The sequence below is a fragment of the Elephantulus edwardii genome, unplaced genomic scaffold (genome assembly GCF_000299155.1).
Source record: "Elephantulus edwardii isolate Elephantulus edwardi_28Jun2011 unplaced genomic scaffold, EleEdw1.0 scaffold00011, whole genome shotgun sequence".
Taxonomy (NCBI): Eukaryota; Metazoa; Chordata; class Mammalia; order Macroscelidea; family Macroscelididae; genus Elephantulus; species Elephantulus edwardii.
The window spans coordinates 10,483,823-10,489,285 of record NW_006399761.1 but is presented as its reverse complement, the minus strand read 5'-3'; positions in this window follow the sequence as shown (position 1 = coordinate 10,489,285).

Genomic DNA, 5,463 nt, shown 5'->3' with positions numbered 1-5,463 from the left:
AAGACTATTATTATTAACTAAGAAATAGTTCATTTTTCTTGAATATAAGTAAAATTTCTACATGATAATTGAGTTTGGAGATTTATTTTTCTCATTTTCAAAGAAGATTCTGGTGATACAGTAAAATTTTCACACCTGACAGAGTGTTTGATGACTTTCTTTTGTGATAGTTTGTACACTGAATGTAAAGGTATGGAAAGAAAATACCAAATACTAAAGGAAAAATAAAATTAAAAATTCCCAAGCTGCGATGTTATTGGTGTTAGGTACTGCTGATTTGAATATGACCCCTAGTGACCCTGTGAACAATGGAGCTGAACCCTGTCCTGTCCTGTACCAACCTCACACGTCCTGACACACTGGAGCCCACTGCAGCAGTCAGTGTGTCAATGCATCTAACTGAGGGTCTTCCTCTCCGCCGATCCTCCACCGTTCTAAGTATGATGTCCCTCTCCAAGGAATAACTGTAATAAACATGTGATATTTTTCATATAAAGTTATGTGTTTTAATTTTACTTAAATCGAGGATTAATACCTACAGATACAGAAGTTATGAAAGTATATGCTGCACTAAATGGAAACCTCTTCTTCAAGAAACCACTCTAATAAAATCAAGATGTCTTATTGAGGAGTAAGGTGCAGCTAATCCAAGCCATCGTGTTTTCGGGTTGATAATTATAGAAAGGCTTCAGGTCTTTTGGTCATAGGGTGCTCGACTCAACGGCAATCAACAATAACAACAAGAGTGTAACAAACTGAAAAGTTTATGTACAGGAAGGACATAATGGGTTGACAGGGTCATCTAGTCATTTCTGACTCAGTAAACTCATTCATAAAGAAACTAATACTGAGTTCTCAATCATCTGTATGATGGTTGAAGAGGAGTTAATGTTTCATTGTGATGGATTTGAGATTTCCTTGTCTGAGTGTTGAAAAAATGTCATCAGACCTGTTTTGCATCATTACAAACACTGTGTCACTTCATCTCATCAAGGGTCATCTTCAAAGGATTACTGAACCTATACTAAACCTTTCAAGGTACTTATCCTTCTAAAAGACATGATTCAGATGACACAAGTCCGTCTTCCTGTGATATGTAATACTTCCTTCTCTTCTTTTTTGCATACAATTCATTTTAATATAAGGACTTCTGGTTAGGTAGCCTGTGAAAAATTACACTGCTATCCAAAAGCCATACAAATATAACAGCTAGAATCCACGAGTAGCTCTGTGGGGAAAAGATGAGCAAAGTCCTCCTGTGTGCTTTACAGCTTCTAAAAGTCAACAGAAGGTCACCTATGAGTTAGTTTCACCTTGATGGCAATGAGTTGAGCTTTAAAATAAAGGGAACGCACACTTATGAAAATAGTAATATATTCTTGTTTTCATTTCTTCATGCTGTCGTAACAAAACTCCAAGTGGGTAATTTTAAAGAAGAGAAATTAATTTTTGGTCCAAATCAGGACTCAACAAATAGAAATTCAAGGCATGAATTCCAGGAGAAATTGTTCTTGCTGTCAGCTCTGAGGGAAGATCTTTCTCTCCATGTTTGTGACTCCAGCTTTTCTAGAAAGATTCTGTGTGTCATTCATTTCCTAACCCCCTATTTCTGTCTCCTCTCTGTGTCGTATCTGACCTCCCTAGGTTTCAATAGTAATTCTGCTTAAAATACTTGAACCAGATCTGGCCTCATTGACAGGACAGTGAAAACTCTATTCCAAAATGTAATCACATCCACAGGTACAGGGATTAGGATTGCACCACATGGATACTCCATGAGGCTCAGACTCTCATCTCTGATACACAATTGAGAAAGCAAACACCCTGTCAAGAGTAACTTGCCCAGATTTTGGAAAAATGGATAGTTCCAGGGGCTTTTCAATCTAAAAACCTTGCCGTATGGAAGTCCATGTCTACTCTAGATCAGGATATATATTTTTTACTGCTGTGAGAGCTTTGACTGTGTTGAATTAATTACATATATTGTCTTTATTTTTTGTCTGATTTTAATTTAATTATATTCCTTTTTAAAATTTATTATTAATGTCAAAGAAAACTTACAGAGCCTTTGGATTTCCATTCATTCATTGTTGTCTTTTCTCCCCTCCCAGCCCTCCCCCCTAGTACACTATCCTCTTGGAAAAGTAAAAGAAAAATTCTCTCATTATTTTACAATCCCTCCCCCCAGGTCTGCTCCACAGCACAGCCTTCACTCTGGACTCCTGTCATGACTAAAATATCTAATAAGATATCCCTTTTAAACAGTTTCTCCCTCATCTGTTTCAGTGCAGTATACATTACTGAACCCATCATTCTCAGTCTCCTCCCAACCCTGGGGTCAGTCTTGTTTTACAACAGTGGCACCATGCAGTATTTGTCCTTTTGTGACTGAGATACTTCACTCATCATAATGTCCTCCAAGGTCACCCATTTTGAATAATATTGCATGAGTTCCTTGTTTTTCATTGCAGCATCGTATTCCCTTGTGTGAATATACCACAGCTTCTCTACCCATTCGTTTGTTGATGGGCACTTAGGCTGTTTCCAACTCTTTGCTATTGTGAACAGAGCTGCGATAAACATGGGTGGGCATATATCTGCTTGGATGTCAGTTACGGTCCCTTTGGGATATGTTCCCAGTAGTGGAATTGCTGGGCTGAACGGTATCTCTATTTGCAACGTTTTGAGAAAGCAACAGAATATATTATCTTTAAAACTTTCCTCACACTTGGAACCTTATTCACTGTTGGTGGGAGTGTAAAATGGTGCGACCACTATTGAAAGCAGTATGGTATTTTCTCAAAACATTGGAAATAGAAATATCATTTGACCCAGCAATTCCACTACTGGGAATATACCACAAAGAAACCATAACTGCCACCCAAGCAGATATATGCACTCCCATGTTTATTGCGGCTTTGTTCACAAGAGCAAAGAGTTGGAAGCAGCCCGAGTACCCATTAACAAACAATTGGATAGAGAAGCTGTGGTATATTCACACAATGGAATATTATGCAGCACTGAAAAACAAAGAACTCATGAAATATTATACAAAATGGGTGACCATGGAGGACATTATGCTGAGTGAAATATCTCAGTCACAAAAAGACAAATACTGTATAATGCCACTGTTATAGAACAGAACTGATATGCGGGTTGGGAGAAGCGAAGAATAAGAGGGGATAAATAATGTACATGCCATTGAAACAGACAAAGGAGAGAACTGTATAAAAGGAACATAGGATTAGGTATTACTGGCATGACAAGAGTCCAGAATAAGAGTTTCATAGTAAAGTGGTCTGGGAGTGGGAGACTGTATAACAATGAAAGAACTTTTTTTTCCAAAGGAAAAAAAAGAATTGGGCACAGGGGACAGGGTAGAAGATGTGTAACAATGAATGAATGGAAATAGAAAAAAAGAATATATTAAAACCTGTTAATACCAAATAAAGTATACATTTTTCTCAAAACAACAACAATAACAAAGACAAACAGAAAAACGTTCCTCACAAGTTCTATGGAGGAAGAACAAACATTCTTCCCCTTACACATGTAACAAAACTAGGACCTTTGGGATTCACTTTCCCAAGATTACAGATGGCGATGTTATTTATCAGTCCCTAGAATTCGATTCAAAAGCCCGTGTTGTCACTTGTCCTCTTGACTGCTCCCCTTCCTTCCCTCCTCTTCCTCTCCCCTGCCTCATTTCTCAGGGCCACGGAGGAATCTCCTCACAGCTGGCCCCATGAGGCCCCGTGGGAGGAGAACGTGCAATGTTCTCCTGGGGAGCCCCTAGTGGATTAGGATTCACCACAGATGTGTGGTCTTTGGATTATCAGTCGAACTGCCCATGGAAAACTCCACCAGAGCTTCTCCATCTGTTACACGGTCCCCACAAATTTTAAGATGGATAATGCACTCTAGGTCCACTGTAATATGGAGAAGCAGCTGAAAATACAAACCTGGTATATAGAACCTGAAGGCAAATATTAAATAGTATTCAAAATGATCCAAACAATGTTTTTAATATGGATCTTAAAGAGGTACAGAATAGAGTGAAAGAGATAAGGAAATCGTACAAGTAGTTAAAAGCCATTTTTCATTTGAAAATGACTGAAAAATAATATATCACATTAAGTAGGAAACCACATTGGTACTAAATTGCATAGAAAATTGCTTTAAGTCTCTAAGGAATAAGGTAAGCTTTGAAGATTCAAAACAATGGATTCAAGCTGTATTTGATAAATGTCAAGATGAATGAAGTAGTGCATATAATTTAATAACCATATAACTATAATATTCTCACTCATATTAGTTCTAGAAAATATGCAGAATAATAATATTCAGTGCCTTTAAAAACAGCTATTTGCTATTTCATGTTCATGATTTTATTTCGATTTCTCTAAGGATATCTTAGTATTTAACTAAAAGAAAATGAAATAGACAGGCCACGTGAATAGATGAGAACTTCAAGATGTCCATCAAATATATAAATAAATTATCTTATTTGATGGCATTATGTATAAGTCCAAGAATGCTAATAATAGATAAATTATGTTTGAACATTATTCCTTTCCCTCTCATTTCTTTTGCATACTTGAGGATTTCAAAGCTGATGTTTTCTACTTCTGTAGTCTTTGATATCAAAAGAATAGAAAGTAGAGTTCTAAAAAAAAAAATCACCAAGAATACCTTTTTAAAACACGGCTTCTATTAAAGTTGAGTAAAACAAGAAAGCTGTACTAAATGCTGCAGTGCGATACTATACACATATTTACTCCTTTTAAAACGATTTGATGGACCCTTAACAGCAGCAGATGTCGTACTGGACACTTTTGAAGATGTTTACGTGTTCCATAAAGGTCTCCCAACACTCTTCTCCAGCACCACAGCTCAAAGGCATCAACTCTCTTCCTATCGTCTCTAGTCATTGTCCAGCTCTCTGACGCATAGCACATCTACCTCACTCAAATATTGACACATTATCTCTCCAGCATCAGGCTGACTTTCAACGATGTCCTTCTCTTGGTTACATCTCACCATGAACTAAATTTCATGTCCTATTTAAATTTAGCTACTTTTCTTTTTGGAACTGGCGAAAACACCAATTCTACACATGATTAGCTAGACTTGACTGAGAAACTTTTTGCTCTTTAAACTTAATGAGAAAAACATAAATGAAAACCCTGTAACTCATCTTGATTTAGTTTTGTTTGTGGGTAGTTCCTATTTAAAACGTAATCTTTTGTTATTGTTCTTATGTGCTGTGGAGTTGTTTGCGACTCGTTGTTGTTGTTGTTATGTGCCGTCGAGTCGTTTGCAACTCATAGCAACCCTATGTACAACAGCCCTAAACCCTGCTCTGTCCTGTGCCAATCGCATTGTCTCTGACACACCCATCCCGATTACCCCAGTCACTGAATCAATCCACCTCATAGAGGATCTTCCCCTCCTGCGCTGTCC